At 45.8% G+C, this 25,265-nt stretch overlaps 1 protein-coding gene across 1 annotated transcript in view; it reads right to left on the reverse strand.

Annotated features, from left to right (window-relative positions):
- Maml3 (mastermind like transcriptional coactivator 3) overlaps positions 1-25,265 on the reverse strand; it is a 415,536-nt gene that overhangs the window by 95,073 nt on the left and 295,198 nt on the right. The gene's annotated exons all lie outside the window — the stretch shown is intronic.

Genomic DNA, 25,265 nt, shown 5'->3' on the forward strand with positions numbered 1-25,265 from the left:
ATCACAGGTGCACACAGTGCTGGGATCACAGGTGCACACAGTGCTGGGATCACAGGAGCACACAGTGCTGGGATCACAGGTGCACACAGTGCTGGCATCACAGGTGCACACAGTGCTGGCATCACAGGTGCACACAGTGCTGGGAGCACAGGTGCACACAGTGCTGGGATCACAGGTGCACACCACACCTGCTTGTTACATGGCTACTTGGGATCTGAACACAGGTCCTCATGCTTGTACAGGAAGTGTGCCACCCGCTGAGCCAGCTGTCCAGCCCCAAGAACAGGGCATTACATAAATAAACATGAAAAAAAAAAACCAGGCATGGTGTTACACAGTTATAATCCCAAGACTTGGGAAATTGAGGCAGGAGGCTTTTGAGTTTGATGCAAGGGTGAGCTAGCTATAAATAAAGACTGAAGATAAGAGAAGAAAAAAATATATTTCACTGATTTCTTTTCTAAACATTAAAGATGCCCCTTTAGAAAGTGGAGTGGAATTCAAAGAGACGCAAAATAGACGGAAAGGACCACAACACAGGTGGTCAGCCTAGAAGGGGCAACATTAAATAACAGGAGTTTCACGCTGCCACAAGGGCTCATTGGAAGACGTCATGAAGTCTTACAAGGAAACTCTCCAGGACCAAAATATGGAAACTTCCAGTCCCTGAACAATGAATGCAAAAATTATTACAGCGGGGCACGTCACCATGGAATTCCAAAATGCCAAGAAATAAATCAGATATTCTGAAAGCGTCTGGAAGCTTCCTGAGGGGGTCTGAACGGGGCAGGAGTCAGCTTTCTGACAGGAACGGAGGTGGTTCACCTCCGTTCCTGTGAAGCATGGAGAGGTTCAGACTTCCTTTTGAAAGGCATTTGCAGCTTGGCGTCCTACATTCAGTCAGACGAGCTAAGTATGAATCGACCTCGCCACGTGCAAGCGCTCAAAAAACCATCTCTTCTCAGTGTTAGATCAAAGGCCTGTAGCTGCCTGTTTCCCTCAGGCCCTGCTCCCTGCCTCTCTCTCTGGGACAGATGTGGCCTTGCAGATGTGAGATATGCTCATGGTCCTACTTACTGCCTGCTTTCATGGCACCTGGCACATAGGTTAGGTCAGGCAAGGTCACATGGCGTGGGACTTACCCTGGTGTCCTGAAACCTTCCAAGACAGAGAAATGCCATTTGTCATCGGAATCTGAAGGGAATAAAGGATCTAGAGGCTCCCAATATCGTCTAAGGCCACATGGCTGCTCATAGCCATGAGTCTATGTCTCCCTCTCCCTTCAAGACCTCATTGCACTGTCTGCAGTACAACGTTCCATCTCTCCTAAGCCCCTCCCACTCAAGGTCCAACCATGGTTGCGCATGGCAGTGACATACTCTCTCCTAATAAAGTCCTTGAAGTGTAATTTGCTGTCAGCTCCTTCCAGTGAACACGTTTTCTAAGTTATAGCAGTCAGGCAGTGATCAGAAAAGGCACTTCCCTGAAATGGGTTTCTAAACGGAGCTAGAAGAGACGGCGAATCTGCAAGCAAGGGATCCCACACAGGAGCAATGCAGCAAAGGGCTCTGCCACCGGCTCCCAGCCATCTTAGCACCTCTGCAGACGGAAGCTGAAGGGCACACAAGTGTCCTTGAAGACAAAGAAATTCATCCTGTATCGCATGTCTGCAAATGAATGGCAAAAGGTGAAGGTTCTGTGGATGGCTTATGGCTGGGAACAGGAGGCAAAGAGTGAACAACACAGAAAACAACCAGCAATGATACAAAAGTCCTAATTGTACCCAGTAGAAATGTTGTCAAAGTCCACTATTTGTCTCATTTACGAAAAATATTTATTTAGCTATTGAATGCACAGACTCATACGCACACTAATACAAACCTTACCTAGACATGTGACATATATGTATATATATATGTATATATATATGTATATATGTATATATATAATATACATGTAGTTATAATTTCAAAGGAGGAGGAGGAAGCCTGCTGGAGAGGTGGAAGAGCTGAGCACAATTCCCTGTCTTCCATGCTTGAGAAACGAAGGATCAACCACGGGAATACTTTTAGAAACAGATTCACTCTAGAAGAAACAGCTGAAATACTTTAAAGCTTTGGAAAGCAGAAACAGGATAGAAAGGAAAGAATTGTGAGGACCAACCTCATCACATGTACTTAGTAACCTCTCATGAAAACGTGGTGCCTGGATAATGATACAGACTGAATACCAAAAGACCCAAGTAGTTAGTTAGCCTTGAACCCCTACACGGGATGAAGGCGACTGGATGCATCTCATTGCCTCAAGCTTCCGCTGCCCTCCTGTGAGCTTTTCCCACACGGGAGATTGGGTACCTTGATCTCTCTGAATCTGTGCCCAAGAGTCCCAGAGTCTTGGTTTGTGGCGGTGGTGCAGATATGGCACATTGCATGAAGCTATGTGGTTCAGGTAATGTTTTAGAACAGCGGGGATAGCTGCAAAGAGGGTGTGACTTCTAAGACGTGTTAACCTACTAGGTTACTGCAGTTTCTGGGACGCACAGGGCGGCTGGGGGTTTTCCAGAGACTGCCTGAATTTTATTTGCATTGGGGTTCTGTGAACCTCCCTCCTTGGGAGGTTCTAACCCTTCAGTTAGTAAAGAGTGCAGGGCTCAAGGTGATGGGGAGACCCAGGTGAAGAGAAAGGATAACTTCTGCAGAGAGTTTCCCAGGCTACTGTCATGGCTGCACTGTAGAAAAGAAAGAGCATCATTAGAGTCTAGTCTAATGAGGTGACATTAGCTAAGCCAAGAAAAAGTCACAGCATGTAAAATACAATTATCTGGAGAGGAACACGTAAGTACCCTTGGATACCGAACACAAAAACCAATTTTGATGAAATGAGAACAGAATTCTAGGAAAGGCGGACTGGGGAGTTAGAGGCTGTGCGTATGCTAGAAAGAAAAATAGGTCCGTTCTGTAACACAGGGTTCCCTTAGTTGCTGTAGAAGGATGGTTCATAAATTCTGGAATAGATAAGGCAACATCCCGAGGTGTTCTGTGCTTGTTAAAGGAGAATGTGTGTGTGTGTGTGTGTGTGTGTGTGTGCGCACATGTATGTGTAGGCCAGAAAGCAACCCTGGATGTTCTTCACACACTGCCTTCCTGATTTCTTGAGACTGGGTCTCTCACTGGCCTGGAGTTCATCAAGTAGGCTAGGCTGGCTCATCATTGAGTCCCAGGATAGCTCCTCTTTCCCAGCACAGGTCACCCCAGCTGGCTTTTTATGTGAATAGTGAGGACCAAATAGGTCACCATGCCTGAGCACTTTACTGACTGAACTACCACCCTGGCCCATGAAAATTCTTTTAAAGATGAATTACTTTTCTTAAGACGGGTAGATATGACCTGAGGCATGAAAATAGCCATCTTTTTAATTTGTTTTTGGACAGATTATTATGTGCTGGCCCTTGTTTTAAAGTCCTCATGAAATTTAGATTTTGAAAGCTTTTTCGTTAGATTTTTTTTTTTAATCCTCAGAACAATTCTATAAGATATATAATGTATGTTTGAGAGGTCAAACTCCATTTCACAAAACAGAAAAAGTAAGACATGAAGAAATGACATATTTGGGCTGTAGAGATGGCTCAGCAGTTAAGAGTATTTCTTTTGGAGAATTCCCAGTTTGGGTTCCCTGCACCCATACTGGGCGGCTCACAATCATCTTAAATCTACTTCCAGGGGGAATCTAGTGCCCTCTTCTGGTTTCTGTGGGCATCTGCACATATGTGATGCATATAAATACATTCAGGCAGACATAATCATAAAACAAAAAAAATCTTAAAAATAGAAATTAAATTGTCAGCTGAAGACTATAAATAGCAAGCAATATCACGTTGGGACTCAAATCTAAGGCTTCAGAATTCCAAGCACTTAGCATATCTACGTTTATAGAATTAAAACATTAAAAATACACATCAACATGCAGAAATCTAGGCAGGAAAAAAAAAGATCCTTCATCGTTGAGGTGGGTTTTTTTGGGAGGGACGTGTGACGGTGACGGACTAATACTATATTGTATTTAGTTTTTGCTTTCTGTCGATTCCAGGTCAGGCTTCCCGAATTAACTGGGAAAAGTTAAAAAGTTTCAGCTCAGTACTGAAGTTTTCTCTGAAGATTCATTTCAGAAATCAGACCCAGGTTCCTCCCTTGTCTGCCATTTATCTTAGACCTCAGGAGGTAAAGGCAGCTTGAGCTGTAACACAGCCACAAAGAAGATGGCAGTGAACGGTAATGGTAATAAATAACACTACTGACGTGTGGGCCCAGTGCATCAGGAAAAAAAAAAAAAAAAAAAAAAAAAGAAAAACCACTCATGGCTTTGAATGGCAGAAACACCACATCTGTGCGTATTCACCCTGGATCTAATGCAAGTCTTTTAAGATCCCGGGCTCTGAGACGGAGAACCGTGAGTCAGTGGGGAGGGGAGAGAGCAGAGATAAAAATAGAGATGTTGATTACATTGTTACTAATTCAGCCCAGCGCAACCGCTCCAGCCTGTGAGTCAACAGCAGCGGTTCAAAGACACAAAAAGGAGAGGAGCGAGATGCTCTGTGCCACTGAGCAGAAGGGACACGGTCACATCAGCACCTCTCCGACTAAACAGACCCATGACACTTCAGGCTGTGTGGTGTGAGTTCAAAAATGAACAAGTAGGAAGTAGCGAGGGACAAAGTGGACGCAGATCGATGGACAGCAGAGCTCTGACCCTCTAGCGGAAAAAGCTGCCTTTTGTAAGAATCCTGGGCTGTGGGGGATGGGCGACAGAGCTTGTGCTTAGAGGCCAACTTCCACTCTTCAAACACAGTATTGTTTTCTCTGGGGCATAAGGCTTACTGCCATTCCAGACTGGTCTCCATGGCAGCAGGAGAGGAGGGAGAGGAGAGGAGGAACAGATGGGGGTCACGGAGGTCTTAATTCTCATGCAGGGGTCCTCCCTGCCAGCCCCTTTCTCCTTGAGGACCTGTGACATGTTGCACCTTCTTGGGGCCCAGGAAGCCGATGGTATTGGTTCAGTTCAACTAGCTAGATCTTGGGAGCCTACTTTGTGCTGGTCGTTTGCCGTTTCTAATTGGCAGTAGTGTCTGTTGAAAACGGCCCGCCTCTGCTTGGTTTGGAAAGCTGAAAATGAGGAAAAGGCCCAGTTTCTGTTCCCCTAAGCTTTATCTTTTCCCAGACCTGGGCTATAAGCAGCCACAATGACAGGGGGACACTCAACTGTTTTGTCGCCCCAGACGCTAACGCTCGACCCTTGGAAGGGATGAGGTGGTCCCTCTGTAGCCTAAGAGTTCCTGGGCGGGTCTCCCTCTTTCTAGTTCCTTGCAAGTGTATGATATTGCAGGATCCCTCTAGGTTATACCCCAGCCATGACGTTCCTCTGACTGTCTTCAATGGTGGCCTGAAACCATTATCTTCGAATTCAAAATCTGCCACATCTGGTTTTCCTCACTCCTGATACTCTCAGTCTATTCTATCCTTTGAGTGGTTTCATGGCCTCGGGAAACAGGATAGGTAGAATGAATGAATGAATGAATGAATGAATGACAAACCAGCAAACAGACCCTGAGGAACTCACTTCTGTCTCGTCTTTTGTTTCATGTTGTCACCATATCTCACCCTTGCTAATAAATTTTCCCCTGCCCTTTATCTGCAGTTTCTACCCAGGTCTAGTTCATAGCTCAAAGGCACCACCTACTTCCTAGGATTCAAAGGCAAAGCAGGATGTTTACTTCTATTCTCTCAGGGCCTATGGGCATCAATGTCACTCTGATTTTAAAAGTCAGGAACCTAGGCTCCAACCAATACGTCCCTCTCTTTCGAGCTCCATTTTCCAATATCAGCAAGGCCCTTTCTGTAGGCCTCCAGGGCGCGGTGTCTACTGTACTGAATTCCATTCACTTATTCCTGTCTTTCTTTCTTCTCACCCCATTCTCTCAGCCTTCAAATGATAGGACTAAAGTTCTTTCCAAATAATTCTCTCCGTGCCCACTCCCCTCCACCAGCTGTGTGGTCAGATGGAGGTTTCCAAAATGCAACTACAACTGCACCATAACAGCCTGCCTGTAAGTCTCCAGCGGCCTCTCTTCACTGTTAGCACAGGGGGTAGAATCCTGGAAGTGACGTGACCCCAGACTATTTCCCAGCTTCACCCCACCTCACTTTTCCCTGCCCATGAGCTGTGTCCCTCTAAGCCCTAGGACATCACGACATGCTTTCTCCTAGTCACCACGTTCTGTCTTAGCCCACCCCTACACCACCTTTGAGGCTAGAGTACTGGTTCCCAAACTTCAGAGTCCATCCCCATCTCCTAGCTGTCTCACTATCCTACTGCACAATATTGTGCAACACTATCTTATCGCATAATAGTGGAAGGTTGCTTTGTCATATAATGTGCACTTCTGCCACTCATGGCAACAAGGCTGGAATGGAGGAAGGAAGTCCGGAATAGAACAGCATCGTGTTCGCACATACACGGAAGCTAAAGGGTTGCTCTCACTGAAACAGAGAGTAGGATAATGGTTACTTGAGCCCGGGATCGGGAGCAGGAGGGATAGGAGAGGATGCTAATGGCTTGAGGAGGGCCATTCAGGAGGAAGTAACTTTAAACATTCTGTAGCACTGTGGTACAACAGCAACTGACAGCCGTTCCATAAAATTTCAAAATGGCTGACACAAAGGATTCTGGCTCTTCCCCAGAGAAGGAGGTGACCTTTGTCTGAAGTGACAAATATGACAGTCATCCTGAATGGATCATTATATATTATTATATATTATATGCATGTGTTGAAATGTCACACTGTATCCTGTATGTATGTGTTAATAATAAAAAGTAAAATAAAAAAGTTTAAAAAAAAGTTAAAAATAAAAAGTAAAAGCATTAAAAAGCAACATACACAAATAGAAATAGTGGCACATGCCTGTAATCACAGCATTTGGACGGGCAAAGCAGGGGCATTGCCCTGTGTTTAAGGCCAGCCTGGAATACAGAGTGAGGGTCCATCTTGAAATCCCAAGGCGATAAAGTACAGAAAGAGGGACTGGAGTCATGGCTTGATGGATAAAGCACTTTCCACACAAACCTGGGACCCCCAGCACCTACCAAAATGCCATGGGGTGTGACAGCCTGTAGTGACAGAGCCCCACAGGAGGAAACAAGCAATCCCTGGGGTAAGCGAACTTGCTAAACCAGCTCAGCCAGCAAGCTCTGGGTTCTGCATCCATCTCTGCCTCAGTCAATAAGGTGGAGATTGATGGATGAAGACACCTGAGGTCAACTTCTGGACTCTACATGCACCATGTGTGTGTGTGTGTGTGTGTGTGTGTGTGTGTGTGTGAGCACACCCAGAACATACATACTCCTCCACCACAAGCACACACACACACATACACACACACACAAGGAAATAAAAAAGATTTCTCAGACTTAAAGGAACAAAGCTGGCTAAGCACCACTGTGGAGTCTCTGGTTTCTGGGTCTGAGGGAACCAGTCACTTGTGATTCCTGCAGGTCCCTGTGTGATGCCCCAGCTGCTGGGCCTGGAGCAGCACTTCCAGGACTGTCACCACTCTGGTCTTTGGGTCTCAGAGAAGCCTTTCTGGACAGAGCCCCATCTCTGTCCACTGTTTATTCAAATTCACAGCTGTGTTGTGTGTCTTTTCTTCACAGCACCGACTTTTGGGGGATGATCACTAAGTGTCTGCATGCTTGGTTCGCTGCTGTCTGTTTCTGTGGTTACTGATATAGCCATGAAGTTAGGGACAATCTCCATTTTCTGTCCCCAGCATTTACTAAGTATCTGGCACACAGCGTATGATCATAAACATGCATCTAAGCAAGAGTAACCTCGGTGATGATGTTTTCTGTAGCCACTGAGGCTGTACCATCACTGCCTAGAGTTACACTAGAAAAAAGCCAAGCTCACCAGAATTGATTTATTTTATAGGTTCTTTGGAATAGGAAAATGATCAAATACCATTGAATATCATCAATAAGAGCTGGAGAAATCACTGCAAAATATTCTTTTACCCATCACGAAGCCCACTTCCTTGAGCTGGGACAATCTAATAATGTAGTGCATGGAAGGAACTTAGTTTATAGCCTAGAATGCAGCACACACTCTAAACTGTCAGCGATCGTTATAGCTATAGCTATAGAATAGAATAGGTATTAGAATAGATGTCACAATTGGGACCTTTTAGCTTCTTCTAACTTCAAAGACTCTATCTTGAGGTCACATTCCTTGAGATTTTTTAAAAATCTGAAACAGAGAACTACACGTGTGAACTGTATCGAGTTGGAACTCATGCAGTATGTTGTATATATCCAAATATAGTGCTTATGAAGTGCCTGCTGTATGAAACCATTTGGCCTGCCCATGGAAGAATAGGAATCTGTCCCAGCCCCTTCCTAGTTCACATCCCCTCTATCCCTTAGCCTCTGCTGCTCCCAGCAAACACGCTGGAGAACTTGGGGTTGGCGATACAGCGTTTGTCTGGCATGAACAAGGTTTCTGCTGTAGTTCTTAGCACTGACATAGACCAAAATCAAACAGGTAAACACCAGCTAAAATGTACGGCAAAATGAAATCGCCACCAAATGGAGGGACTTATGAACATCTGGGAAAATAATTTCCGGCTCAGTTGGCATCTGGTTGTACCAGGGCAACAGAGAAAAGTCTTGGTGGCCAATGACAGCAGCGAGTACTCCAGGTGGAGAGAACTTAGGGGCTGCGGCTCTGACTCCCTGCAGTGTGTGGGTCACTGAGGGGAGAGAAGAAGCTCTGTACCTTCAGTGATCACAGAAGGCAGGAGGGAGAGGAGGCAGAGAAGAACCACGAGCAGCTTAAGAGAACCCTTGGATGTGAGACTAAGAGGAAGGTTGGTCCCTCGGCAGCTTCTTTCCAACAGAGAAGCGTCACAGTCTCTCATCACATTACCTGGTCAACTTTGGCTGAGGGAAGGCAGGTATGATGTCTACAGTCATTTAGATGGCTATATGGGCAAGGCTAGCTCCACATGAGGGGGATTATTTTCTTCTAACTGGCTTGTATGGACACTAGTTACCTGGCCATAGGTGGAAGAGACACTTTTCTGAACACTCCAGCATTCTCAGAGAGAGGATTATGGAAGCAAGATCAGCTAAACCCTGGGGTAATGAGATAGCTTTCTTACAAATGCTGGACTCAGACTTCTCTCTAATTTAATCCTGCTCAGCTAGGAAGACCTTTCCCATCTGACCCTCCTCTTGGCATTTTTATATGCTAAATCAAAAGTTCTTGCCATACAAACTAGCTTCCATTACCCGATTTCCTGTGTGTTGAGGAATGCGCTCTTTTTCCGCTCTGATCCCTGTGATATTAAGATAAGATTGGACTTTCTCATCTTAGTCCAGGTGCCGTTCAGCATCGAAAGAGCTGGGTCCTTCCTTCTCTTATTCCATGTTTAGGGAAATGATCTTTTTCTTTCATGCTGCCCCAAGAGAGCCCTGTGGAGGGTTGGTGGTAGAGTCATCCTCACCAATGCCAAAAAGCCAAGCCCATACCTGGTGGGTAGGCGGCACCCTTTCACATTTGCATCACCAAGCTGATGTGTCATCCAACTGGCTAACTTCTCTCAATATCCTGGCAGTGAAGCAACACTCACACAAATGGTACCAATCCCCCTGCAGCTTTCTATTGAAAAAGACTACTTTGGAAGGGGCACGGAGCTAAACAGATATATAGTTCACATCTGAGGGTAACTTTCAGTAAAATGTGCTTTAACGTCAAGAAGAAAATTAAAGAACCATAAAATGATTTCAACCCTGATGTTCAGGTATTCTATTGTTTATTTTAAAAACGCTTATTTTTGTGTGTGCGCGCACATGTGTACATAGATGTCACAGCACGTATGTGGGGGGTCAGAGGGAGACTTAGGGGTGGGGTGTGTTCTCTTCTTTCACCATGTGGAACTCAGGGATTGAATGTTTGGCAGTGCATGCCTCTGCTGCCGCACACTATTGCATTGGCTCCTATTCTGTCTTTTCAGTGGAAACTTTGGTACTGAAGAAAAATCATTTTTTTCCCATTGTTGAGTTTTTTTCTAGTTTCCTTCTTAAAATTTTTAGTCCAGATTTAATTGTGGAAAAAATCTACATTTTTTTATCCCATTAAAATCAAACTGTTAACATCTTTGTTCTTTAAGATATTAGATTTGCCAAATGTAATGACTCATGTCTGAAATCTCAGCACTGGGGAAGCTGAGGCAGGAGGACTGCTTTGAGCATGAGGTCAACCTGGACTACACAGAGATCTTTCTTCAAAAATCTTTTTTAAAAAGAGGGGAGGGGATTGGAGTACACTTTCTTTTCTTCTTTCTAATTTAATTTATTTAATGTCTGAGTGCTCTTCTGCATATACATCCGCCTGCCTGAAGAGGGCGCCAGATCTCCCTATGGATGGTTGTGAGCCACCATGTGGTTGCTGGAAACTGAACTCAGGACCTCTGGAAGAGCAGCCAGTGCTCTCAACTGTGGAGCCCTCTCTCCAGCCCTAGAACACACTTTCATGATGGCTTGAACCTGCCTTCTCCTGGACTGCAGTCCTAACTAGCTCCAAATAAATATATTTTTTTCTCTGCCCTTTAAAAAAAGAATAAAAATATTAGAATTACTGTTTTATAATTTTTCTTTCGTTCACATGGACCCCAGGGCATTAAGCATTATTTTATGGTACTTTAATAGCAGCTTAGTGTCCCATAATTTATTTAGCAAAATCTACATTTTTAGTCATTTAAGACCCTCCCTCAAATATTTACAACTACCAATGTTGTGACGATGAACATATTAACCACATGCCACTATTTTCTTTGTTTCCTTCCCCTCCCCTGCCCTTCCATTTTCTTTCATTCTGTGGGAGATAGAACTGAGCCTTGCCTATGCCAGACAAGCGTTCCACCACGGAGCTGTATGCCAGCCCTCATTTTTACGTATTGTTCTGCGACTGGGTCTCACTGAGGGGCCCAGCAAGCCTGACCCTTGCGACCCCCTTGCTACAACCCCCCAAGTATTAGAGATCACAGGCCTGTGCCACCAGGCTTAGAATAAATCCACATCGAGAATCACATCTCTGCTTGTTTGTTTTTATCTGTTTGCTTGTTGTGGCAGTGCTCGGGATGGAACTCTGGGCCCTGCATCCTCATCAGGCATTTTACCACTGAGCCACACTCATAGCTTGCTGATCCTACGGTTAGAATAGCTTTCTTAGAGTCACCAGGTCAAGCACTTGGAGGTCCCTAAAGAGCAATGGACAACCAGTGAGGTGTGAAGAGAACGGGCAGGTGGCTTTTCTAGAATCACTCTAGGATGCTCTGGAACGACTGCTGCTCAGCATAATGTCAGTCCTGGAGCTGTCCCGACTCTGTGGTTAGCACGGAGTTCCTGCTGGAGTTCTGGACAGAGGCCTTCTGCCAGCCTCACGTGGTATCTCAGGGCAACAGGTTCACTGCAGGAAAAATCCACCCTCATGTCTTTCAGTCTCAGGAGGCCCTTTATTGGCCCTAGACATATGGCGAGGCCACGTTCTTCATCCTTAAACACAGCATCTGCTCTGTCAGGAGAGGGGTTCGCTTGAGCCTGTTCCTTTCACTGACCACAAACAAGGAGAAAGCAGCCGTGGTTCAGCAGGCAACCAACAGCAGCCTTGTGCCTAGTATGTCCCCTCCAAAGGCCCCGATGCCAGGCAGGGGTGGGCTCAGGGACCTCTTATTTGGCTTCAACTGTAGAACACACAAGAGAAGGCAAAGCAGAGCTTCGGAGTTAATAAGACGGCCCCAATAGAAGGCAGCCTGGACAACTGGCAACTGCATCGTCTTGTCCTTAGGAAATTCAGGGTGCTAGCTCATCCTCCTTAGAATAGCAATACATGATCCCTTGTCAATCAGATCAGGCAAAATGAAATAGGCATGCCTCTGAATTCACCATTATGGTCATTGTCAAGATCAGGGTAAACCACCTCGAAGGCAGAAAAGCAGGCGTAGAACCCTGCCAAAAGTCCCAGATGTGTGTGTGTGTGTGTGTGTGTGTGTGTGTGTGTGTGGTAGTAGTAGTAGTAGTAGTAGTAGTAGTAGAGGAATAACTGCGAACCACAGTCCTTAGTACAAAGGCAGGGTCTTTACTTCTCATTGGCTGTCCAACTCTGTCCTTTCCTAGTATGTGCAGACAGACAGACAGACAGACAAAACACACACACACACACACACACACACACACACACACACTCACTCACTAGCCATGTCGGTCAGGGCTAATGCAACTGAGAAGTAACGGCAGCCGCTGGTGTCCCCGACTCTCCTGGGGCTGAGGCTTCAGTGCGCATGCGCAGGTGCAGTGCTGTCTTCCCCCCCCCCTGCCCTCCATGTTTGTGTGGGATTCCGGTAGAGGTGGCAGAATGGGATATAACTGAAGTCCTGAGCAGCTCTCAGGCCACATGCCCTGGTCGTTTTCTCCATCTTTCTTCACTGGGTCTGCTTTCTCTCTTTGCTGTTGTTGTAGGAGCCTCATCACCTGTACTTGGCTACTGTTTACTCTCTGCCTGAATGGAAGCGGCTCCAGGGTAGAGTTCTGTATTTTAGGACCTAGGTCAGTGGCCGGCATGAAAGAGGTGCTTGGTAGATTTTTGTTTAAGGAATGAACGCCTATTAGCCATTCTAATTTAGACTCCAGTTACTTGAATTGATGAGTGCAGAAGACTTGCTCATCCGCCTGAAACGTGTACCCACCCCTAGCCCTCAGGCTCCGCACAGCTCCCCGGGTCCAAGCCACAGTTGCTTCTGACACAGCCAAGTAATCACTGTCACTTGGCCAAATTGAGGAGGAAGTGAAATATTTACTGGAGCAGAAATTCCAGGGGTCAGGAGCCTGGCTTGTGCTCACGTAAGTAATGATGGTTAGTGATACTCCAGCCCACCTCGGTGTTTATTGTGAGGCACAGCTGGCCACGGCGTGGTTTTGGCTCGTGATTCATGAGTATTCAGAATGGCTCCATATCTTCAGAGTCTTCATATTGTCACCAGAAACAATAAATAAATCCCAGCTTAAATCCCTTCTAGACTCAGAGTGCTTCACACACTTACTTTCTGCATATCTTTGAAAATGGTCTTGGAAAATACGCAAGAAAAAATGGAGAATGAAATTAAAACCCCAAACTGGCAAGGTGGCTTTAGTGGATGAAGGAATTTCCTGCCAAGCCTGACTACTTGGAAAATCAATCCTGGGACAGCACATGGTTGAAGGAAGGAAATGACACAAGCACACAACACACACACACACACACACACACACACACACATGCACACAGGAGTTAATGTAACAAATGTAATAAATACAATAAATCACAGTGAAACCAGGGACTTATTAGTATCTCCCAGTTGCTGAGATATAAAGAGTGAATAGTTTGTCAACCGAACAAAGACAACGGGCATAAACTCTGACGGACTGTTTGAGGCAGAGAGTATGTATGTATGGCTGTCCTAGGTTCCATCATGATAGAGGATGGGAAAGGGCTAACAAACTTGAGTGTACGGAAAATGTCCAAAGCCTGTGATTTGTATCCAACTCAGTTTGAGTCGGAGGATCACAGATGTTGAATACAATACTCATATTGTCAATCATGCGCTAATTTCACGAGTTTGTAAGAATCAAGCAAGTCTGTTCAATAATTGACCTAGCAAATTAATCTTTTCCCCCCATTAGTTTTTCACTCTTTAGCATGACAATATCAGATACACTGTCAGAGAAGAGGCCCCTGCAAACTTCCCCTCAGGGATGCATCTGTCTGTTCGCCCTCCCCACCAGCCCACATATCCTCCCCCCCCCCCCCAGTTGCAACCAGGTTTCTATTTTTCAATTTCTATACCACAATAAGAAAAAGGGAGGAAGGGCTCTGGTTTTCCGGAGGGACCACACAATCTGAAAATGTACTTTTTCAACATCATTAGCAGTTCATCTTCTGAAACCTCAGGGCAGCCCCTAGGCAGCCCCCCACTCCCACCCCTACCCCCACCCCTACCCCTCTCTTTTGGTGTCGGCTTATCAAATTAATGAAGCCTATCTAGATGGAGGTAGCCGAAGAGCAATTCAATGCAAGCCCCTCCTTCCCTTTCAAAAGAAGCACAGAGGGGGAAAAAAATTAGAGTATCTTTCCTAGAATGAGAAGAACAAACAGGGCGTTGGGGGTGGGGTGGGTGGCTGAGATTGTCTCCCAGTTCAGTGAAGGAAGGAGAGGTGGGTGTTGGCTTTCTCCCTCTGAACGTTTGCACGGTAAAAGGGGGTGGGGTGGGGGCCATTCATTTGCATACTGGGCAAGCCAGGGGCACATTTCCTACTTGGCAATGCAGAGCACTGGGTAAGGACTTCCGGTTAAGAGTAAAACAACTCCTTGTAACCTTCCCGCTCACCTTTTGGTCGTACACCTTCCCTCCGTCACCCTGTGGTGGGTGAGTGAGGGTGAGATCTTTTTGACCCCGTCCAGCTGTGCAGAGCGTTGGCAGGTAGCAGAGGGTTAATGATCTCGCTTTGGGGCAGCAGTGGTCTACATGGCACAGGGCAGAGGCAAGACTCTAAGAGCCTCCCATTCTGCCTGTATCTAGAGAGGTAATTTTCAGTGTGACTCACAAAACATCAACATCTCTCATCACACCGCTAGCCTAAATATAGACAATGACTTCAAGGAAGAAAAATGGTCGCATGCTCTTTTATACCTGTAAACGCTACAGAGCTCCCTCAACAAGCACTGGGCAATGAAGAACAATGGATGAGCATGGCGATCCGAAGCAGGAAGAACAGAGATGTGCCTGTTCTAGAACAATCACCGAGAATAAGGCCATTACTGTAAGCTCAGCTTAACATCAATCCTCCTCCCTTGTAACCCAAGGTTGAGACAGAGGTGTGCAAACAGTTTTGTGTCCCTTGTCAGCTTTTCCATAGGGAGGGATGGGAGGGGATGGGGGGCACATCTACTGCAGATGTTTCCAGCTAAGTGGCTCTGGTTTCTTCACCAGCGAGTGCAGGTCTCTGGAATAAAAAGAAAGGGACACCCTTGTCCAAGGTGCTTCCCTCCCACCCCTAAGAAGACTGCACTGTGGCACCTGAGATAGTCTTTGAGAGTGACTTCTAGGCATTCCAAAAATCCTTTTGTTACATTGTCCAAGCCCCCTCCACTTGTGAAAACTGATGTGGTCAGGCTCAATAGTGTCTGGAAGGGCTATTTTGTCTTTCTTGGGTAAGTTCAGAGTTGGGGGCCAATCTTTGACTAGTGTGTTCATAAGAGTTCATACCTAATTCTTATCAGCTTGGGGATTATTCATCCTGCTGCTCTGCTGGAAGCTTTTATGAGCATGGATCCCACATCACATCGAGGGACCTTGGGAAAGGTACCTGAACAAAAACCTTAAGTACAGACAGCGCAGTGGTATCGGCGATTAAGACTCAATTGTGGGCAATCCATCTGCGGGTGGTCACGTGCCTCTCACATATTTCTTATGCTCTTCCTGTTCACACAGTAACTATCTGCATGAGAACAACTGCTCAGAGGCTCCCTGAGTGCAGCATAATTGCCTGCTGTTAGGGAACCAGCAAGCCACTTCAGACTTAAGCTGCCCAGAACTCCATCATTTAGCCTAAAACACAAACCCACGCTCTTCTGTGTCAGTAAAGCAGCCCCGAATGTGGCCATCAATTTGTTCCTTCAGAGAACACACACACCACTCTGGCAGAAACATATTCCACCACTAGAAAAGGAACTCGGATTCCTTGGGAAAAATAATAGCAGACAAGAGTAGAAGGAACAGCAACTGCACACAAGCTACGGAAGGCAAGCCATCAGGACACATGGCAAAAACCACACCAGAACCAAAACCAAAAAACAAATCAGAAACAAACACTGACAGAAGAAACCCAGCATGAGCCAGGACAAGAAGAAAGTAAGCAAGAAGCTCTAATTTAAAAACAACAAACAAACAGCAATGATTTTGGCCAAAGGAGAACCTTGAGTGACAAGATCAATGGAAGCATAATACTGACAGCCATGCCCTTCAGCAAGGAAGACTGGCTCCCTCCTACCAAGGACCCTGAATTGGGTTCATGTTGAAGACACTAGAAGACGCTGACAGCAATATGCTTCCCTATTGGGTGCTAGCTTCCCTACGTAGACTCTTGGAAATAACACGTGCATGGCAGCCAGGGCAGGGACACCTGGCGCAGTGGGTTTCTGCTGTTCGGCTCTGCTAGACCTCAAGGCCAAGTTACAGCACAGAGAACTCGAGAGGTACGCACATTTAAAGGGCATTCAGTACCTGTCCACCTGGGGATCCATCCCACAGTCACCAAATCCAGACACAATTGTAGATGCCAATAAGTGCTTGCTGACAGGAGTCTGATAAAGCTGTCTTCTGAGAGGCTCTACCAGTGCCTGACAAATAAAGAGGTGGATGCTCTCAGTCAACCATTGGACTGAGCGCAGGGTCTCCAATGGAAGAGCTAGAGAAAGGACTCAAGGAGATGAAGGAGTTTGCAGCCCCATAGGAGGAACAACAATATGAACTAACCAGTACCCCCAGAGCTCCCAGGGACTAAACCACCAACCAAAGAGTACACATGGAGGGACTCATGGCTACAGCCACATATGTAGCAGAGAATGGCCTTGTTGGACATCAATGGGAGGAGAGGCCCTTGGTCTTGTGAAGGCTCGATGCTCCAGTGTAGGTAAATGCCAGGACAGGAAATAGAAGTGGGTGGGTTAGTGAGCAGGGTGAGGGGGGGTGGGATAGGAGGTTTTCAGAGGGGAAATGAGGAAAGGGGATAACATTTGAAATGTAAATAAAGAAAATATCTAATGATAATAATAATGGAAGTAATTAACACACACACACAAAATAGAAATAAAGACATCTGCAAATGTGATCATCACAGTATTTCTGAAGTGTAGGTACCGCAACTGGACAGGAACCTAGTTGTCCTGTGATGTGCAGGCGATAATACTGACAGCCATGCCCTTCAGCAAGGAAGACTGGCTCCCTCCTACCAAGGACCCTGAATTGGGTTCATGTTGAAGACACTAGAAGATGCTGACAGCAATATGCTTCCCTATTGGGTGCTAGCTTCCCTACCTACGTAGACTCTTGGAAATAACACGTGCTAGCCTAGGTGGGTGCAGTAAAAATTTATAAAAGCCTTGTGGGGAGGGAAAGGAGAAAAGCAATTTGGTCATGAAGAAATATGCCCAGAGTCATTTTTTTCCAATCCAATATCTTTGTTAATTAAGCATTTTTTCCAACCTAGGTTGAGAATACGAACAGCAATCGAATACTATACCACTCATTACTAGTAAAACATATTTATGAAATGGAAATATAATGTGCCTATTTCCAAAATGTGGTTATAAATGACTGACTCTAAGCCACAATTTAAAGTGGTTTGAGAAATGAGTCTTTAATAAAGGATTGATGAGAATGATGAGTGCTGAAAATAATTCTATTTGGTGAGATTATGTGGCTTGCTTATGGCAATTTGAGCCGAGGTGATTGCCTCAAATATTACGGCAAGTAACTAATATAGGGAAATTTAATTGATGATAAATACAGTGGTTGTATGTAATTGAAGAACCCTGCATCTTCTTGTGCGTGCACTAATTACATCCAGTCACTTCGGTGCTGTCAAAGTGTGATTTATCTGGTATGTTTGCACATAGTAGGGATTTAAGAGGTGATTGAATGAGTGCCTATACTTAGTCCTCACTGTGGCTTCCTACATATGATTATGGTTAAGCATAAAGCTATTGACGTTAAGAAAAAAAAAAAAACATGGTTCAGGTTAGAACCACATTGCATCTGTGAAGGTGAAACAGAAGGTCAATGTGTTAGAATATCCAGATGTTAGGACAGATAAGGTCTCAACATCAATTAGAGCACAGTTCTGTTTTTAATGATATTTAGTATTACACTAATAGGCATTTGATATAACTTCTTGGCTATCTCTTTGAGTGAAATTTGAATAAGGAAAGTTCACTATAGTATAGACCTGGGCAGATCTCTCCCCCCCTTCTCTCTCTCTCTCTCTCTCTCTCTCTCTCTCTCTCTCTCTCTCTCTCTCCACACACACACACACACACACACACACACACACACACACCCCAACACACACACCTTAGGTCTCTGCATCCCAAGGAACAAAAGGCCCTGGGGTTTGAGAGGCTGAAGGTATAATGAGGGCAGAAGGGTGACTAGGGGACAACTCAGACAGTCCAGGCCCAGAGAAGGTGCTGCTGAAAAGAGGCCAGACAAGCATTTTCAGGAGAGACAATTTTTAAAAATTAGCTGTTGTTTCTTTATTATCACAGTGTGTAAGAGTGTGGGCATGCCACAAACATGCATGTGGAAGGCAGGGGCCAACTCTGGGGAGTTGGTTCTCTCCTCCCATGGTAGGATGCAGGGACCACGCATCAGGCAAAATGAGCAAGTAGGCACTTTCACCAGCTAAGTTGTCTCTCTTGCTGACCTAAAAGATAATTTGTATTTATTTTCACTGTGTGTATTAATGAATGACTGGTCTTTCCTTGACGTGAAGCTAGGTAAAAAGAACATACACATGGTATGTCAGCCCCTAGGGTCGGTGAGGACCATCTGCTTTGCCTTCCCCTAATGATCCTAAAACATCAGGGTGAGAGAAAGGTGCCTTGCGTCAGGCCATTGGGGGTGGGGGTGGGGGTGGGGTGGCGGTTATGAGTCAGATCAATGTTGCCAAAGGCTTCCAAGCAGAGAAGCCCCTGGGAGGACATGAAGACTCTGTGTTTGAACAAATGCCCCATTGACCCCTCCAGGATGTAGGAGGAAGAGGAAGGTGAGGATGCCGCCCAGGGGGAGCAGGCTGATGGTGAAGCTGTGTGACACCGAGGGTCTGCCTTGTACTTTAGGAGACGGATGCCTCAAAAGAAATTCTGCTCTTGGTTTTTGATTTTGTATGCTGTCATCACGAGTAGGAAGAACAACATTTATTTATTTATTTATTTATTTGTTTATTTTAAAAAGGCTTTCCAGGCCAAGAGAGGTAAGTATTAATGTGTAAACATACAGGCTCATAAATACTACCTGCTCTTGTACTATGTTTGAAAAAAAAAACTTGTCTCTCTGTGGTTTATGTTAAGAGATAGCAGGACTGTAATTTATTCAGGCATCAAGCCGCCAAACAAGTCACAGTCATTTTTAGGAACATTGCCCTGGCCAGGTGACATCTGGAATTTTACCTGCAAGTCGGAGAGACCTTGCTTTAAAGAAGGTTATCAGTTATTCTAAGCTCGCCAGAAAGAGGAGCTGTGGGAGTGAGGACTGACAATGACTGGGCTGGGGAGGAGCTGAGCAAGAAGTCTGAAGGGTTTCTCAGCTCCCGGGAGTACAAGGAAAGGTCTCTACGGCTTTATGAAAGGATCATGAAAGGATCGGAGTAAGAGGCCGTAGGGAGGCAGACTTCACCGAACACCAGGAAGGACTTCCAGATCATTCCACACCTGAAAATCGAAAGTGGTGACAAGCAAGGATTCACAGCCATTCTCAAAGTCTTAGAGGGACTCTCAATCTTGCTAACAGTCCACCTAGATGAACCCGAGACGCCTCTGTAGCCCCAACTTCTCAATAAGGCTGGCAAACCCTGACCATCTCAGGACCACAGAGCCTCTGAACCACCAAATGCTCTAAATGTCCAGTTTCCACGTTAAGATAATCAACAAATATTTTGTGCTTTGGGCCAGTGTTCAAGAAAGAGGAGAAACAGGGAGATGGGATCCTGTTATCCTTCTTTCCCCGGAGGATTCAGGCAGTGCCATCCCAGGGACTGTCAACGATGTCTTATGGAACTGGGTACTGAGCATAAATTTGGCACTAATTAGGAATGGTTATAATGGAGCTTATCCAGTACCTACCTGGAGGGCACAAAGGATGCCTGGACCATGAGTCCTGAAAGACAGAACTGGTCTGGAGAGAGTTATGCAGGGGCCGAATGGACACAGGCAAAGACTGAGGTGCCTTCTTTTACAAATTTGTGTCTAGGACACAGTCATCCCTCCTCCCCAACCTGTGCAGAGAACAGGGAGGGGAGGTATCATGTTTCATAAGCAAGGGACAGTCGATGAGGTCACGGAGGGGAGGTTTCTAATGACTTGTTGCTAAGCCAGCGTAAGTATCAATTTCACACACTAGAGGTCTATTTCTATTATTTCACCAAAATCCTCAGGGTAAAAATTAGTACCTGACTGCTGTTTTTCCATTTTTAATGATCTTTTTAAAACTCCATACATAGGAAGCTCTTTGAAGTTGTTTATTTTGGAGGGATGGGGTGGGGTGGAGGTGGAGTGGGACAGAGACCATTTTAAGATATTAAAAGAAAATCTGAATTAACTAAACATTTCCAGATTTTCCGATGACATATCAATCCCAAACCGAAGCCCAGGGTTGAGCTTAGAACCTTTAAAGCCAGCTGCAGCTACCTGAGCGCAGCCGGGTTTCAATACGAGAGACATCGCTCCCCATTTCCTGAAAAACCTCACACTCACTGCACAGCAACATAAGAGGGTGTGGTCTGCTCATTCCACTGATCAAGAACAAGGTGCCAACTGTGTGTTTATGCTGGCAGCACACTAACCCTTGGGGCTCTCAGCAGGGGAACACCTTTGCTTATGTGTGACCAAAGCTGAGATTCGACCATGTGGCCAGGAGAGAGAGAGAGGAGAGAGAGAGAGAGAGAGAGAGAATATGAATCCACCAAACGTGAAACCTCAAGGAACAAAGGCCCGAGTGGCTCCAGAGTTGATCCCCATCTGTGTATTTTGAATGTGGGACTCGGAGAATGTTGGGAAGATTTGCCTCCCGTTCCCCTCACTCCCTGGAAGTGAAGCTCACCACCTTTGTGCTGTTTTCTGGACCACATTCACTTCCCTGCAGATGAATCTGGGTCTCTCATCCTGGTTTGATCCATCAGCACGAACTGTGCCTGGCATTTCATCCCAAATCCTCTGCTTCAGCATCAGCATCAGTATCAGCATCAGCATCAGCAGAGTCCGTACTTCAAAACCCCTTAGGGGTTGACCTTTGGGTGCCTACAGTCAGGTCCTCTGTGTAAACTAACAATTGGTTCTTTGGTACTAAGTTTATGTGTCTACTATTTGTATACCTCATCCTGTGACCACCATGGATCTTAAACAATAACCTGGAAGAAGGGAGGTGCAGTGTTTTTTCTTTTCTTTTTTTTTTTTATTATTTCTAGTTAAGAAAAACAACAGTCTAGAGAGCATAGGAGTAATTTATGATTTTGCTGGTGTATTATCATCCTGTAATAAGTGCAACGTGAAACTGCCAATTATCTCATAAGAGGGGTATCACCTTTTCTGTTGCGAATTACTACATCAATAACTGTGGGTTCAGCACTCTCACGTCCCTGTGTCACTAGCAGTTTTTCAGCAGCAGAACGGAGCTAGAAAAGGACAGATAGAAAAGGACAGAGAGAACACACACACACACACACACACACACACACACACACACACACACACACACCACTGGTACCCATAGAGGGCCAAGGAAAACAGACAAGGAAGGAGGAGGGGTGGCGGGATTGCCTGGAGCCGTCAAGAGGTCACAGGCACACCGTGATCAGCAGCAAACTCAGTTTACAAAGAGACATCTGTTCCATTGCTCCAGTGCATTGTGGCTAATTACATCCTGGCCCGTCTGTGAAATGACAGCCACTTATTCTCCAGTGAACCGTAAAATCTGTACATGTTCGATTTTGGGAGTGGGAGAGCAGAGGCGGGGAGGCTGGAGTGGGGGGAGGAGGGACCAAAAGGGAAAGAAAAAAGGCAGGAGGGACCACTTTCTCACAAGAGAGCCTGGTCAAGTACTAGTGGACGGACAGGAGAGCACCTGTCCACTGTCCATGTCTCCAGCACGGACATGGAGGTGAGACCCTCTGGCCTTGATGTTGCTACTGTTCCTTCCTATGCAAAGACAACGGTGCCAATAGTGGTGGCCTGAACTTCTCCATCACCACTGTGGCCTGGGTAAAGGCTTGCTCATTTGCTGTAGTTTCCAGGAGCTGGTAAAAGAGGCAGCTGGTCGGAAGCAGGGTGTAGCCCCAGATGGGCAGGGCAAGGATTTGCCATAAGCCCTCTGGAAGTGCAGGTCAGAGCATCTATTTCCACTTGGGCCCCTGCTTTCACAGGAAAGCCTCTTTTATATACTGAGAATGGGGGGCTGGCCTTGATAGAGATGGGGGAATTAGCACCAAGCATTCTTAAGCAGGAAAAATATACAGAAGAAGCCTTACAGACTAAAAAAACCCAAACAAACACCCCTAAACTAAAAAAGCCCAACTTTCTGCATGAATTTGATTGACATTAAAACATTATCCTAACAACAACAACAACAACAACAAACCATAATCACTTGTGTATCTCAGTGACAAGACTCAGGGGCATAAAGACAGGAACTAGAGATAGATCCATTAAAAAAAAATAGGCTTCAGTTGACGGTGGGCTTTAGTGGGGTGTTTATCGTTCTTATACAAAAGCACCTGCTGGGGAGTCATACAGCCTTCTGTTGGAATCCGTGTAAGACCCAACTGGTGATATGACGAGGGTTAAACTGTGGTAAAACATAGGTCTCTGTTCCTCTCGGAGCAATGCTGGGTTCTGTGGGTCACATTTACAGTCACAAAAGCTCTGGCGCAATGGATTACTCCCCACTTCTATTGGCTCTCATCTGTTTGCGCACATGGAGACCCAGTTAATGAACCTCCAGACCTGGTGTGAGGCAGATTCTAAACCCAGAAGTTAAGGTTTGGGTGCCTGCGTGTTCGAGTGTGTGTGTGTGCGTGTGTGTGGTGCCTTTAGGCTGGGTGAGCATGATGGGGAAGCTCAGTCAGCCAGCAGCGAACATGAAGCACCCCATAAGAATGCTCTAGAAAGTTTTACTCATTTTGAGTCAAAGCAATTTTAATAACTCTGTATTAACTACAGTTATGTCATATAATTAATCAGAAAGTAACCACCACTGTCTGGGAGATGGGGTTCAGGAAGTTAAGCATAATTAGAGAGAAGATGTGAGGCGCAGATGAAGCCTTGCGTTTGTGTGTACCCCAAGAAGTTAGTTCTGTTCAGCGGCTAAGGGAAAGGTCATCTACAGAGTCCTGAGTCCTCACTCCCATGCTGCAGCTACGTTTCCTTTTGACGGAGGAAAACTGAACAGCTCTGATGAAAAGATAAAGAGAAGGCGCAAGAGGAAGATGTCTCCTCTGATGTGAATTCTTTTGTTTTGTTCTTTGAGACTGGGCCTCGCTGTGTATCCAGGACTGTGTATCCTCGAACTTGCTATGTGGATCAAGATAGCCTCGAGCTCACAGAGATCTGCCTGCCTCTGCCTCCCGAGTCAGACTGCCATGTCAGACTCCTGTAAACGCTCTTATGTCTGCTTAGTGTCCAAAGAAGCCAGAAGAGGAGTCAGATCCCCTGCAACTGGAGTTACAGACAGTTATGATCTATCATTGTAGGTGCTGGGAATTGAACCAGGGTCCTCTGGAAGACCAGCCAATGCTAAGTCACTTCTCCGAAACCTGATGTAAATTCTTGAGTAGCAATTTGGATCCAAGTAAAGTCAAAGTTAATATAAAGGTTTTCGCTAAGAGCTGAAGGTAAAGAGAGATGGCTCCCTGCCCACTGCGTCAATGGCTACACAGATGCTACAAGACGAAGGGGCTAAAGAATTCTTGAAAACTGCCTTTACTTGAGCATGGGGCTAAGCATCTGTCACTCACTAATAAGAATCCTACACTTCCTCAGATTCAGCAATCACGAGTGAGCTCATGAGCTGCCGTACAGCCCCTCATCCTTGTCCAACAGATCAATTTATTTTTTTCAAATATGGAATATTCTTTTGTTGGCCTGTCTTTTGCTCCTCCCCCACGAGCAACTGAGTTCAGGAGTGGATATGCAGTGTGTGCATGTGTGTGTGTGTGTGTGTGTGTATGTACACCCAGGATGCAGTTTCTTGTTCCCACCCTACATTGTTTGTTGAAATAAATATGGAAATCAGGTTGAGCAAGCCAGCCAAGCCAGCCAAACTGAAATAAATTCATCACTCATGGGCTCTCAGGGGAGGGCAACAGTGCATTTTTTTCTAAATGATTATTTCTGAAGCACCGAAGGAATGGCTATATCACTAATGAGGCCTGTACGCCATGACTGCTGATTATAAATGACCCGCAAAGAGACAAGGAGATGGTGGGTATGGAGACACACTTGGGAGGAGCGAGAGAAGCAGCTGGAGGTGGAGGCTGCTACCACCAGGGCCAAGCTGAGGAGACGCACCCAGAATGCACTCTGTTTTTTCCCATCCAGAGCTCCACTCCCAGAGCAGCATGTGACTTATTCTGTGTGAGTTCGGGTGGGTGGAAAGTTTCCAAATGCCTCACAAAGACAGCAAAAACAGCTCATGGCTGTGTTCTCAGGGCGCCAGAGACATCCCTCTCTTCTGTGCATAGAAGTTCTTATTAGATCTGCAGAAGATCTAGTAGGGACTCAAGGGACACAAACCATGGCACTAAGTGATGGCTCGACTCCCCACCAGAGGCTGTTTCTTGATAGCTGTGAACTTGGACTAGAGGATGGAAAGCCAGTCCTGGCATCAGAAAGCAAGTGTTCTCGGAGCAGATGGTGGAGGCCAGGCCAGGCAGACAACTCTAGATTTACAAACCTAGGAATCTCAAAAAGTCAAGAGGGATTGCCACAAAAGGGAGCTTTGTGACTCAGTGGCACTCCTAGTCCACAGTATGGGTGATCTAAGGAAATAGCAATAGCGTTTCAGCATGACTTGGCAGGACTCATTCAGACAGCAGGACCTGGTGTGCAATGTCAGCTGCTAGAAAAGGCCCACGAGGACCCAAGTTCAAATCCCCAGAACCTATGTAAACAGCTGGGTGTCTCAGTAGCAAGTACCTGTAATTCCAGACTTACTCTGGCGAGCTGGACGGTTGAGACAGGGGAATCCCTCAAAGCTTAGGGCCAGCTGATGTGGCATATGCAACAGTGAACTAGAGACCGTTTCTCAAAGATGGTGGAAGATTGGGAGACACCTCTCTACATGTGCGTTGTGTGCATCCATGTCTTCATTCACACACACACACACACACACACACAGAGAGAGAGAGAGAGA

The sequence above is a fragment of the Mus caroli genome, chromosome 3 (assembly GCF_900094665.2).
Source record: "Mus caroli chromosome 3, CAROLI_EIJ_v1.1, whole genome shotgun sequence".
NCBI lineage: Eukaryota > Metazoa > Chordata > Mammalia > Rodentia > Muridae > Mus > Mus caroli.